This window comes from Delphinus delphis, chromosome X, assembly GCF_949987515.2.
Source record: "Delphinus delphis chromosome X, mDelDel1.2, whole genome shotgun sequence".
NCBI classification, from domain to species: domain Eukaryota; kingdom Metazoa; phylum Chordata; class Mammalia; order Artiodactyla; family Delphinidae; genus Delphinus; species Delphinus delphis.
The window spans coordinates 60,570,430-60,585,737 of NC_082704.1; positions in this window are offsets into that span (position 1 = coordinate 60,570,430).

Sequence of the window (15,308 nt, forward strand, 5' to 3'; positions counted from 1 at the left end):
GAAGGCCTGTATTGATATGGACTTCTCTCTTAACAATGCTTTTGCCGCATCCCATAGACTTTGTAAAGTTGTGCTTTCATTTTCATTTTTCTTGAGGTATTTTCTGACTTCTTTGGTTTCTTGGTTGACCCATTGGTTTTTCAGTAGTATGTTGTTTAGTCTCCACATGTTTTTTTTTTCCCCATCTTTCTTTCTGTAGTTGATTTCTTTTATTTTTTAGATGAGTTTTAAAATTTTAATTTATATTGGATTATAGTTGATTAACAATGTGTGTTAGTTTCAGGTATAAACGAAGAGATTCATACATATATATATATATATATATATATATATATATATATATATATATATATATATATATATATATATATATATATATATTTTCAAATCCTTTTCCCATTTAGGTCATTACAGAGTACTGAGCAGAGTTCCCTGTTCTATACAGTAGGTCCTTGTTCATTATCTATTTTAAATATATCAGTGTGTACATGTCAGTCCCAAACTCCCAATCTATTCCTCCCCATGCCCTCCCTCCCAGTAACCATAAGTTCATTCTCTAAGTCTGTGTGTCTGTTTCTGTTTTGTAAAAAAGTTCATTTGTATCATATTTTTAGATTCCACCTATAAGTGACATTATATGATATTTGTCTTACTCTTTATAACTTACTTCACTTAGCATGATAATCTCCAGGTCCATCCATGTTGCTGTAAATGGCATTACTTCATTTTTTAATGGCTCAGTAATATTCCATTGTATATATGTAACACATCTTTTTTATCCATTCATCTGTCAATGGACATTTAGGTTGCTTCCATGTCTTGGCTATTGTAAACAGTGCTGCAATGAACATTGGGGTGCATGTATCCTTTCAAACCATGTTTTTCTCTGGATACATGCCTGGGAGTGGAATTACTGTATCATATGGTAGCTCTATTTTTATTTTTTCAAGGAACCTCCATATTGTTCCCCATGTGGCTGTACCAATTTACATTCTTACCAACAGTGAAAAAGAGTTCCCTTTTTCTCCACATCTGCTCCAGCATTTACTGTTTGTACACATTTTGATGATAGCCATTCTTACTGGTGTAAGGTGATATCTCATTGTAGTTTTGATTTGCATTTCTCTAATAACTAGCAATGTTGAGCATTTTTTCATGTGACTCTTGGCCATCTGTATCTCTTCTTTGGAGAAATGCTTATTTAGGTCTTCTGCCTATTTTTTGATTGTTTTTTTTTTTTTGATATTGAACCACATGAGCTGTTATAAATTGTGGAATTTGTCTGTTGTCAGTAGCATAATTTGCAAATGTTTTCTCCCATTCTGTGTGTTGTCTTTTCACTTTGTTTATGGTTTCCTTTGCTGTGCAAAAGTTTTTGAGTTTACTTAGGTTCCATTTGTTTATTTTTGTTTTTATTTCCATTACTCTAGGTGACTGATCAAAAAAGATATTGCTGCAATTTATGTCTTAAAATTTGTGTGGAGACACAAAAGACCCTGAATAGCAAAAGCAATCTTGAGAATGAAAAATGGAACTGGTGGAATCAGGCTCCTTGACTTCAGACTATACTACAAAGCTACATTAATCAAAACAGTATGGTACTGGCACAAAAACCAAAATATAGATCAATGGAACAGGATAGAAAGCCCAGAAATAAACCCACACACCTATGGTCAATTAATCTACAGCAAAGGAAGCAAGACTATATATACAATGGAGAAAAGACAGCCTCTTCAATAAATGGTGCTGGGAAAACTGGACAGCTACATAAAAAAATGAAATTAGGGCTTCCTTTGTGGTGCAGTGGTTAAGAATCTGCCTGCCAATGCAAGGGACATGGGTTCAAGTCCTGGTCCAGGACGATCCCACATGCCATGGAGCAACTAAGCCTATATGTCACAACTACTGAGCCTGTGCTCTAGAGCCCATGCACCACAACTACTGAAGGCCACATGCTACAACTACTGAAGCCCATGTGCTTAGAGCCCTTGCTCCACAACAAGAGAATGCACCGAGATGAGAAACATGTGCACTGCAATGAAGAGTATCCCCAGCTCACTGCAACTAAAGAAAGACCGCATACAGCAACAAAGACCCAATGCAGCCAAAAATAAATAAATAAAGTTATACAAAAAATGAAATCAGAACATTCCTTAACAGTATACATAAAAATAAACTCAAAATGTATTAAAGACCTAATTGTAAGGCCAGATACTATAAAACTCTTAGAGGAAAATATAGGCAGAACACTCTTTGTAGTTGATTTCTTGTGTCATACCTTTGTGGTCAAAAAAGATGTTTAGAATAATTTCTATCTTCTTAAATTTATAGAGGCTTGTTTTGTGACCTAGTATGTTGTCTACCCTAGAGAACATTCCATACACACTTGAAATGGATGTGTATTCTGGGTTTTTTGGATGTAGTGAACTGTAGATATCCAGAGTCCAAGTGGTCTATTGTGTCATTTAGGACCTCTGCTGCCTTCTTGAGTTTCTGTCTGGATGATCTGTCCATTGATATCAGTGAGGTGTTAAAGTCTCCTACTATTACTGTATTATTGTCCATTTCTCCCTTTATGTTTGTTAATATCTGTTTTATATATTTAGGTGCTCCTATTTTTGGTACATATATGTTAATGAATGTAATATCCCCTTCTTGTACTGATTCCTCTATCAGTATATAATGCCCTTCTTTGTCCTTCTTTAATAGCCTTTGTTGTAAAGTCTATATTGTCTGATACAAGTATTGCTACCCCCACTTTCTTGTCAGTTCCATTTGCATAAAATTTCTTTTTCCATCCCCTCACTTTCAGTCTGTATATGTCTTTCACCCTGAGTGAAAAGTTCGTCTCTTGTAGGCATCATATTGTCAGTTATTGTTCTTTTATCCAATCTGCTACTCTGTGTCTTTTGATCAGAGAATTTAATCCACTGACATTTAAAGTAATTATTGATAGGTATGGAATTATTGCAATTTTAAACCTTGTTTCCAGTTGTTTTTGTAGTCTTTTTTTATTTCTTCTTTTTGCTTTTTTTTTTTGGTTTGATGATTTTTGTAGTATGCTTAAGTTCCCTTTTTTGGGTTTTGTGAATCTATCATATATTTTTAATTTGTTACCACAGAAATCAAGTATGTTGACTCATAACTGTATCTACTTACTTTAAACTGATAGTCATTCAAATTCAAATACATTCTAGATGACCTACATTTTTATACTCCCCTCCCCCACATTTTGTAACTTTGATATCTTATTTTATATCTTCATGCTTATCCTTTTAATTTTTATTACAGTTAAAATCACTTTACTATATTTTTGTTTTTTAATCCATGTACTGACCTATTTAAATGATCGCCAATCCTTACTATATATTTGCCTTTCCTAGTATGATTTTCCCTTTCCTATGTATTCTTGCTTCTTTCCTATTTAGAGAAGACCATTAAATATTTCTTTTAGAGTAAGTTTACTATTGTTGAAATCTTTTAGATTTTGCTTCTCTGAGAAATTCTTTATTTCTCCTTCTATTCTAAATGATAAACTTGCTGGATAGAGTATCCTAAGTTGCTGGATACTGGATACTGGATATGTATTCAATAGTTCCTTTCAGGAACTTGAATATATCATGAAAGTCCTTTCTGGCCTGCAACATTTCTGCAGAGAAATCAGATGACAGCCTTATGGGGGTTTCCTTGCAACTGACTCTTTGTTTTTCTCTTGCAACCTTTAGAATACCTTCTTTAACTTTTGCCATTTTGTTTTTTTTGGCTGCACCATGCAGCATGTGGAATCTTAGTTCCCTAACCAGGGATCAAACCTGGGCCCCCTGCATTGGAAGCAAGGAGTCTTAACCACTGGACTGCCAGGGAAATTCTCCAACTTTTGCCATTTTAATTATGATACATCTGGGTGTGGGTTTGTTTAGTTTCATCTTGTATGGGATCCTCTGTGCTTCATGTACCTGGATATGTATTCAATAGTTCCTTCTTTAGGCTTGGGAAGATTTCAGCCATAGTTTCTTCAAATACATTTACAATTCCCTTTTCCCTCTTCTCCTTCTGGAATCCCTATTACGCATAGGTTGGCACATTTTATATTATCCTATTAATCGAATTATGTTGCTTTCATTTTCTTTTTCATTTGTTTTTCTGTCTGCTGTTCTTATTGGGAGATTTCCATTATTCTATCTTCCAGATCACTGATTCATTCTTCATTTAGTCTGCTAGTCATTGCTTCTAGATTGATTTTTATCTAGGTAATCAAATTGTCTAATTTTGATTGGTTCATATTTATAGTTTTAATTCCTTGTTACAGTGATCTGGATTTCTACTGATAATCTTTCTTAACTCCTTTAACATTTTTATTACCTCCTTTTTGAACTTGGGGTCTGGTAGACTGGTGAGGTCTGTCTCATTATTTGTTCTTGTACAGGCTTTCTCTTGTTCTTTTTATTGGTAGTAGTTCTGCTTTTTTATTTTACTTAACTTTGTCTCTGTGTATTTAGGAGAAACAGTTATCTACTGTGTTCTTAGAGGGGTGTTTATATGTGGTAATATCCCTGTGTAGACTGTGTGTGTCCAATAATTTTGGTGCAAGGGCTGGTTTCAGTATGGACACCAGCCAGGTCTTTCCTCAGAGTGTGCTGGCCATTATCCCCTTGATAGGCATTCTGGAGGGTGTTGGGTGATATAAAGCTTATGCAGGATGTGAGCTGTGCTTCTTCTTTTCTAAGTGACTGTCACTGCCCAATCAGGGGTGGGATCTGCTCCTCCCCAGTTATTGGAGTAGAAGCTGTTGAGGGTCATTTTCAATCAGGCTATGTTGCCATTGGGTGCATGCTCTTCCCCAAAGGAAGTGATTGCTGAAGGAAGTGAGGCCCCTGCGGTCACAGTGAACCTATGTGCCACCTGTGTAGATGTCCCTGTTTCTACTCAGAAGCAGCTCAAGGTCACATCCCTATCTCTGTTATGTTCATCCCAGATCTAGTGCAATGCTGTTGTGTGGAGTAGGCTGGGGCTGGGGATCAGGGCACTGTGGCTGCAAGAACTGAGGTGGCTGTGCTGCTGCCTGATTTCTGTGCAGACTTCTCCCAGGACCTGTCTTCCCCCGATCTGGTGCTAAGCTGCTGTGTGGAGTGGGTGGAGCCAGGACACTCTCACTGGGAAACGAATCACTGGAAACTCCTGCCCAGGGCCTGTCTGCCCATGATTCAGTACCTAGTTGCTGCATATTCTTGTGGCCCAGCTCAATGTGTGCCCTGACAATGACTGATGTGGCTAGACCTGCCACCCCTGTGTGTACACTGACATGGGCTGTGTGGCTCCCCCAGATCACACCACAGGCCCTCTGGGCTGTCTCTACATAGCTAGATCAAGGCCTCTCCCAGGGCCTGTCTGCTTGAGATTCAGCACTTAGCCATTGCACATTCTTGTGTCCTTTCCAGTGTGTGGGCTGACAATGTCTGCTGGGTTTGGCCAGCTGCCCCCATTTATGCACTGATAGTGATTTTCATGGTTCTGCCTGGATCACACCTCAGACACCCCAGGCTGTCTCTGCATAACTAGACCAAATCTTTGCCCTGATCTCACACCAGGTTGGGGTGTGGAGTGAGCAGAGCTAGAGCATTTGCCCCTTCAGAATGGGAAGTATGGTGAGGCAGCAGCCACAAATGCAATTCCGCCTTGATTGTTATCAAGACAGCATGCACTTACTCCTCATGAGTAACTAGGCTTTGCCCACCCCTATACCTGTCTCAGTGGATTTCCCAGCAGGCAAGCATTCACCTAAGTGGCCCTTCGCTTCCCTACAGATCCCTCCCAGGTGCACTGGTTCCAACCTATTTGCCTTTTTTTTTTTTCTGTCCTACTTGGTCACATGGAGATCTTTCTTGCATCTTTGATTCTATAGGAGCTCTTCTGCCAGTTTCCAGCTCATCTTCTATGCAAATTTTTTCACATGTAGATGGATTATTTTTATGTTCTTCTGGGAGGAGATGAGCTCCACATCCTCCAACTCCACCACCTTCCCTTGCATCTACTTGCTGACTTTCTATCTGGATGATCTATCTATTGATATAAGTGAGATGTTAAAGTCCACTAATAAAAATGTGTTGCTGTCAATTTCTGCCTTTAATATTATGTTGATTATTATTAACACAACAAAATTATGTTAAGAATTGCTTTATATATTTTGGTGAATCTTTATTAGGTGCATATATATTAACAACTGTTATGTCTTTTTGATAAATTTTCCCATTTATCATTATATAATGTCCATCTTTTTTTTTAACATCTTTATTGGGGTATAATTGCTTTACAATGGTGTGTTAGTTTCTGCTTTATAACAAAGTGAATCAGTTATACATATACATATGTTCCCATATCTCTTCCCTCTTGCGTCTCCCTCCCTCCCACCCTCCATATCACACCCCTCCAGGCAGTCACAAAGCACCGAGCTGATCTCCCTGTGCTATGCGGCTGCTTCTCACTAGATATCTACCTTAAGTTTGGAAGTGTATATATGTCCATGCCTCTCTTTCGCTTTGTCACAGCTCACCCTTCCCCCACCCCATATCCTCAAGTCCGTTCTCTACTAGGTCTGAGTTTTATTCCTGTCTTACCCCTAGGCTCTTCATGACATTTTTTTCTTAAATTCCATATATATGTGTTAGCATACGGTATTTGTCTTTCTCTTTCTGACTTACTTCACTCTGTATGACAGACTCTAGGTCTATTCACCTCATTACAAATAGCTCAATTTCGTTTCTTTTTATGGCTGAGTAATATTCCATTTGTATATATGTGCCACATCTTATTTATCCATTCATCCAATGATGGACACTTAGGTTGTTTCCATCTCCAGGCTATTGTAAATAGAGCTGAAATGAACATATTGGTACATGACACTATTTGAATTATGGTTTCCTCAGGGTATATGCCCAGTAGTGGGATTGCTGAGTCATATGGTAGTTTTTTTGTAGTTTTTTAAGGAACCTCCATACTGTTCTCCATAGTGGCTGTACCAATTCACATTCCCACCAGCACTGCAAGAGTGTTCCCTTTTCTCCACACCCTCTCCAGCATTTATTGTTTCTAGATTTTTGATGATGGCCATTCTGACTGGTGTGAGATGATACCTCATTGTAGTTATGATTTGCATTTCTCTAATGACTAAAGATGCTGAGCATTCTTTCATGTGCTTGTTGGCAGTCTGTATATCTTATTTGCAGAAATGTCTATTTAGGTCTTCTGCACATTTTTGGATTGGGTTGTTTGTTTTTCTGAAATTGAGCTGCATGAGCTGCTTGTAAATTTTGGAAATTAATCCTTTGTCAGTTGCTTCATTTGCAAATATTTTCTCCCATTCTGAGGGTTGTCTTTTGGTCATGTTTATGGTTTCCTTTACTGTGCAAAAGCTTTGAAGTTTCATTAGGTCCCATTTGTTTATTTTTATTTCTATTTCTCTAGGAGATGGGTCAAAAACGATTTTGCTGTGATTTATGTCATAGAGTGTTTTGCCTATTTTTTCCTCCAAGAGTTTGATAGTTTCTGGCCTTACATTTAGGTCTTTAATCCATTTTGAGCTTATTTTTGTGTATGGTGTTAGGGAGTGATCTAATCGCATGCTTTTACATGTACCTGTCCAGTTTTCCCAGCACCACTTATTGAAGAGGCTGTCCTTTCTCCACTGTACATTCCTGCCTCCTTTATCAAAGAGAAGGTGACCATATGTGCGTGGGTTAATCTCTGGGCTTTCTATCCTGTTCCATTGATCTATCTTTCTGTTTTTGTGCCAGTACCATACTGTCTTTTTTTTTTTTTTTTTGGCTATACACGGGCTTCTCACTGTTGTGGCCTCTTCCGTTGCGGAGTACAGGCTCCAGACATGCAGGCCTAACGGCCATGGCTCACGGGTCCAGACGCTCCGCAGCATGCGGGATCCTCCCAGACCGGGGCACGAACCCGTGTCCCCTGCATCGGCAGGCGGACTCTCAACCAATACACCACCAGGGAAGACCTACCATACTGTCTTGATTACTGTAGCTTTCTCGTATACTCTGAAGTCATGGAGCCTGAATCCTCCAGCTCCATTTTTCTTTCTCAAGATTGCTTTGGCTATTTGGGGTCTTTTGTGTTTCCATGCAAATTGTGAAATTTTTTTGTTCTAGTTCTGTGAAAAAGGCCAGTGGTAGTTTGATAGGGATTGCATTGAATCTATAGATTGCTTTGGGTAGTAGAGTCATTTTCAAAATGTTGATTCTTCCAATCCAAGAACATGGTATATCTCTCCATGTATTTGTATCATCTTTAATTTCTTTCATCAGTGTCTTATAATTTTCTGCATACATGTCTTTTGCCCCTTAGGTAGGTTTATTCCTAGATATTTTATTCTTTTCATTGCAGTGGTAAATGGCAGTGTTTTCTTGACTTCATTTTCAGATTTTTCTTCATTAGTGTATAGGATTGCCAGAGATTTCTGTGCATTAATTTTGTATCCTGCAACTTTACCAAATTCATTGATTAGCTCTAGTAGTTTTCTGGTAGCATCTTTAGGATTCTCTGTATATAATATCATGTCATCTGCAAACAGTGACAGATATACTTCTTCTTTTCTGATTTGGATTCCTTTTATTTCCATTTCTGCTCTGAGTGCTGTGGCTAAAACTTCCAAAACTATGTTGAATAAGAGTGGTGAGAGTGGGCAATCTTATCTTGTTCCTGATCCTAGTGGAAATGCTTTCAGTTTTTCACCATTGAGGATGATGTTGGCTGTGGTTTTGTCATATATGGCCTTTATTATGTTGAGGAAAGTTCCCTCTATGCCTACTTTCTGCAGGGTTTTTATCATAAATCGATGTTGAATTTTGTCAAAAGCTTTCTCTGCATCTATTGAGATGATCATATGGCTTTTTTTCCTTCAATTTGTTAATATGGTTTATCACATTGATAGATTTGCGTATATTGAAGAATCCTTGCATTCCTGGAATAAACCCCACTTGATCATGGTGTATGATCCTTTTAATGTACTGTTGGATTCTGTTTGCTAGTATTTTGTTGAGGATTTTTGCATCTATGTTCATCAGTGATATTGACCTGTAGTTTTCCTTCTTTGTGACATCCTTTTCTGGTTTTGGTATAAAGGTGATGGTGACCTCGTAGAATGAATTTAGGGGTGTTCCTCCCTCTGTTCCATTTTGGAAGAGTTTGAGAAGGACAGGTGTTAACTCTTCTATAAATATTTGATACATTTCGCCTGTGAAGGCAACTGTTCTTGGGCTTTTGTTTGTTGGAAGATTTTTAATTACAGTTTCAATTTCAGTGCTTGTGATTGGTCTGTTCATATTTTCTATTTCTTCCTGATTCACATTTGGCTGGTTGTGCATTTCTAAGAATTTGTCCATTTTTTCCAGGTTGTCCATTTTATTGGCATAGGGTTGCTTGTAGTACTCTCATGATCTTTTGTATATCTGCAGTGTCAGTTGTTACTTCTCCTTTTTCATTTCTAATTCTACTGATTATTTTTTAACATCTTTATTGGGTTATAATTGCTTTACAATGTTGTGCTACTTTCTGCGTTATTACAAAGTGAATCAGTTATACATATACATATGTTCCCATATCTCTTCCCTCTTGCATCTCCCTCCCTCCCACTCTCCCTATCCCATCACTCCAGGCAGTCACCAAGCACTGAGCCGATATCCCTGTGCCATGCGGCTGCATCCCACTAGCTATCCACCTTACGTTTGTTAGTGCATATATGTCCATGCCTCTCTCTCTCCCTGTCACAGCTCACCCTTCCCCCTCCCCATATCCTCAAGTCCGTTCTCCAGTATGTCTGTGTCTTTATTCCTGTCTTACCCCTAGGTTCTTCATGGTATTTTTTTCCTTAAATTCCATATATATGTGTTAGCATGCAGTATTTGTCTTTTTCTTTCTGACTTACTTCACTCTGTATGACAGACTCTAGGTCTATCCACCTCATTACAAGTAGCTCAATTTCGTTTCTTTTTATGGCTGAGTAATATTCCATTGTATATATGTGCCACATCTTCTTTATCCATTCATCCAATGATGGGCACTTAGGTTGTTTCCATCTCCGGGCTATTGTAAATAGAGCTGCAATGAACATTCTGGTACATGAATCTTTTTGAATTTTGGTTTTCTCAGGGTATATACCCAGTAGTGGGATTGCTGGGTCATATGGTAGTTCTACTTGTAGTTTTTTAAGGAACCTCCATACTGTTCTCCATAGTGGCTGAACCAATTCACATTCCCACCAGCAGTGCAAGAGTGTTCCCTTTAGTCCACACCCTCTCCAGCATTTATTTTTTCTAGATTTTTTGATGATGGCCATTCTGACTGGTGTGAGATGATATCTCATGGTAGTTTTGATTTGCATTTCTCTAATGATTAATGATGTTGAGCATTCTTTCATGTGTTTGTTGGCAGTCTGTATCTCTTCTTTGGCGAAATGTCTATTTAGGTCTTCTGCCATTTTTTGGATTGGGTTGTTTGTTTTTTTGTTATTGAGCTGATTGTGCTGCTTGTAAATTTTGGAGATTAATCCTTTGTCAGTTGCTTCATTTGCAAATATTTTCTCCCATTCTGAGGGTTGTCTTTTGGTCATGTTATGGTTTCCTTTGCTCTGAAAAAGCTTTGAAGTTTCTTGAGGTCCCATTTGTCTATTTTTGTTTTTATTTCCGTTTCTCTGGGAGGTGGGTCAAAAAGGATTTTGCTGTGATTTATGTCATAGAGTGTTCTGCCTATGTTTTCCTCTAAGACTTTGACAGTTTCTGGCCTTACATTTAGGTCTTTAATCCATTTTTAGCTTAGTTTTGTGTATGCTATTAGGGAGGTATCTAATCTTATACTTTTACATGTACCTGTCCAGTTTTCCCAGCACCACTTACTGAAGAGGCTGTCCTTCCTCCACTGTACATTCCTGTCACCTTTATCAAAGATAAGGTGTCCATATGTGTGTGGGTTTATCTTTGGGCTTTCTATCCTGTTCCATTGATCTATCTTTCTGTTTTTGTGCCAGTACCATACTGTCTTGATTACTGTAGCTTTGTAGTACAGTCTAAAGTCAGGGAGCCTGATTCCTCCAGCTCCGTGTTTCATCCTCAAGATTGCTTTGGCTATTCGGGGTCTTTTGTGTTTCCATAAAAATTGTGAAATTTTTTGTTCTAGTTCTGTGAAAAATGCCAGTGGTAGTTTGATAGGGATTGCATTTAATCTATAGATTGCTTTGGGTAGTAGAGTCATTTTCAAAATGTTGATTCTTCTAATCCATGAACATGGTATATCTCTCCATGTGTTTGTATCATCTTTAATTTCTTTCATCAGTGTCTTATAATTTTCTGCATACAGGTCTTTTGTCTCCTTAGGTAGGTTTATTCCTAGATATTTTATTCTTTTTGTTGCAATGGTAAATGGGAGTGTTTTCTTGATTTCATTTTCAGATTCTTCATCATTAGTATATAGGAATGCCAGACATTTCTGTACATTAATTTTGTATCGTGCTACTTTACCAAATTCATTGATTAGCTCTAGTAGTTTTCTGCTAGCATCTTTAGGATTCTTTATGTATATTATCATGTCATCTGCTAAGAGTGACAGCTATACTTCTTCTTTTCCGATTTGGATTCCTTTTATTTCCTTTTCTTCTCTGATTGCTGTGGCTAAAACTTCCAAAACTATGTTAAATAAGAGCAGTGAGAGTGAGCAACCTTGTCTTGTTCCTGATCTTAGTGGAATGCTTTCAGTTTTTCACCATTAAGGATGATGTTGGCTGTGGGCTTGTCATATATGGCCTTTATTATGTTGAGGAAAGTTCCCTCTATGCCTACTTTCTGCAGAGTTTTTATCATAAATGGGTGTTGAATTTTGTCAAAAGCTTTCTCTGCATCTATTGAGATGATCATATGTTTTTTCTCCTTCAGTTTGTTAATATGGTTTATCACATTGATAGATTTGCATATATTCAAGAATCCTTGCATTCCTGCTATAAACCCACCTAGATCATGGTGTATGATATTTTAATATGCTGTTGGATTCTGTTTGCTAGTATTTTGTTGAGAATTTTTGCATCTATGTTCATCAGTGATATTGGCCTGTAGTTTTCTTTCTTTGTGACATCCTTGTCTGGTTTTGGTATGAAGGTGATGGTGGCCTCGTAGAAGGAATTTGAGAGTGTTCCTCCCTCTGCTATATTTTGGAAGATTTTGAGAAGGATAAGTGTTATCTCTTTTCTAAATATTTGTTAGAATTTGCCTGTGAAGGCAACTGTTCTTGGGCTTTTGTTTGTTGGAAGATTTTTAATCACAGTTTCAATTTCAGTGGCTGTGATTGGTCTTTTCATATTTTCTATTTCTTCCTGATTCAGTCTTGGCAGGTTGTGCATTTCTAAGAATTTGTCCATTTCTTCCAGATTGTCCATTTTATTGGCATAGAGTTGTTTGTAGTAATCTGTCATGATCTTTTGTATTTCTGCAGTGTCAGTTGTTACTTCTCCTTTTTCATTTCTAATTCTATTGATTTGAGTCTTCTCCCTTTTTTTCTTGATGAGTCTGGCTAATGGTTCATCTATTTTGTTTATCTTCCCAAAGAACCAACTTTTAGTTTTATTGATCTTTGCTATTGTTTCCTTGATTTCTTTTTCATTTAATTCGGATCTGATTTTTTATGATTTCTTTCCTTCTGCTAGCTTTGGGTTTTTTTTTTTTTTTGTTCTTCTTTCTCTAATTGCTTGAGTTGCAAAGTTAGGTTGTTTATTCGAGATATTTCCTGCTTCTTAAGTGGGCTTTTATTGCTATAAACTTCTCCCTTAGGACTGCTTTTGCTGCATCCCACAGGTTTTGGGTCATTGTGTCTCCATTGTCATTTGTTTCTAGGTATTTTTTAATTTCCTCTTTGATTTCTTCAGTGATCACTTCATTATTAAGTAGTGCATCATTTTGCCTTCTTGTGTTTGTATTTTTTACAGATCTTTCCCTGTAATTGATATCTAGTCTCATGGCGTTGTGGTCGGAAAAGATGCTTGATACAATTTCAATTTTCTTATATTTACCAAGGCTTGATTTGTGACCCAAGATATGATCTATCCTGGAGAATGTTCCATGAGCACTTGAGAAAAATGTGTATTCTGTTGTTTTTGGATGGAGTGTCCTATAAATATCAATTAAGTCCATCTTGTTTGATGTATCATTTAAAGCTTGTGTTTTCTTTTTTATTTTCATTTTGGTTGATCTGTCCATTGGTGAAAGTGGGGTGTTAAAGTCCCCTAGTATAAATGTTTTACTGTCGATTTCCCCTTTTATGGCTGTTAGTATTTGCCTTATGTATTGTGGTGCTCCTATGTTGGGTGCATCAATATTTACAATTGTTATATCTTCCTCTTGGATGGATCCCTTGATCATTATGTAGTGTCCTTCTTTGTCTCTTCTAATAGTCTTTATTTTAAAGTCTATTTTGTTTGATATGGGAATTGCTACTCCACCTTTCTTTTGGTTTCCATTTGCATGGAATATCTTTTTCCATCCCCTTACTTTCAGTCTGTGTGTGTCTCTAGGTCTGAAGAGGGTCTCTTGTAGACAGCATATATATGGGTCTTGTTTTTGTATCCATTCAGCCAATCTGTGTCTTTTGGTGGGAGGATTTATTCCATTTACATTTAAGGTAATTAAGGATATGTATGTTCCTATTCCCATTTTCTAAATTGTTTTGGTTTTTTTATTGTAGGTCTTTTCCTTCTCTTGTGTTTCTTGCCTAGACAATTTCTTTTAGCATTTGTTGTAAAGCTGGTTTGGTGGTGATGAGCTCTCTCAACTTTTGCTTGTCTGTGAAGTTTTTAATTTCTGCATCAAATCTGAATGAGATCCTTGCTGGGTAGAGTAATCTTGCTTGCAGATTTTTCTCCTTCATCACTTTAAATATGTCCTGCCACTCCCTTCTGGCTTGTAGGGTTTCTGCTGAGATATCAGCTGTTAACCTTATGGGGATTCCCTTGTGTGTTATTTGTTGTTTTCCCCTTGCTGCTTTTAATGTGCTTTCTTTTTATTTAATTTTTGACAGTTTGGTTAGTATGTGTCTTGGCATATTTCTCCTTGGCTTTATCCTGTATGGGACTCTCTGTGCTTCCTGAACTTAACTATTTCCTTTCCCATATTAGGGATATTTTCAACTATAATCTCTTCAAATATTTTCTCAGTCCCTTTCTTTTTCTCTTCTTCTTCTGGAACCCCTATAATTCGAATGTTGGTGCGTTTAATGTTGTCCCAGAGGTCTCTGAGACTGTCCTCAGTTCTTTTCATTCTTTTTTTTTTTTATTCTGCTCTGCAGTAGTTATTTCCACTATTTTATCTTCCAGGTCACTTATCCGTTCTTCTATCTCAGTTATTCTGTTATATAATGTCCATTTTTGTCTCTTGTTACCTTTTTTGGCTCAATGCCTACTTTGTCTGTTATGGGTACTGCTATACCCACTTTTTCTGGGCTGTCATTTTCTTGGAGTATCATCTTCCTTCCTGTCACTTTGAGCCTATGTTTGTCTTAAGATCTGAGGTGAATCTCCTCTAGGTAGCATATAGTTGGGTCTTGTGTCTTTTGATAGGTTAATTCAATTCATTTACATTTAGGGTGATTATTTATAAATAAGAACTTAGTATTACCCTTTTTAAAATTTATTTATTTATTTATTTATTTAGGGATGTGTTGGGTCTTCATTGCTGCATGCGGGCTTTCTCTAGTTTCAGTTATCAGGGGTTACTCTTCGTTGAGGTTCACGGTCTTCTCATTGTGGTAGTTTTTCCTATTGTGGAGCACAGGCTCTAGGCACATCAGCTTCAGTAGTTGTGGCACACAGGCTTTGTTGCTCTGTGACATGTGGGATCTTCCTGGACCAGGGCTCAAACCCATGTCCCCTACATTGGCAGGCAGATTCTTAACCACTGTACCACCAGGGATGTCCAGTATTGCCATTTTATCTTTTGTTTTCTGATTGGTCTATATGGCCATTGTTTCTTTTTCCTTGTGTTTCTGACATTTTAATTTTGTCATTTCTATGCTTTGATCAGTTTCCTCTTTTTTATGTTTTGTGTCTGTCCTCTAGATTTATGTTTTGTTTTTGGCATGAGGTTTGAATAAAATGTCTTATAGATAAAATTGTCCACCTTCTGCTGATAGGAACTTATCTAATCTTCATTTGCCTATGCAGTTTCCATCCTTTCCCGCTTCCCTTTTTATGCTTTTGTTTTCTCAGATAATTCCTTTTTATGTTGTGACTTTGTTACCAAATGAAGTAGCTTTGGTTATTT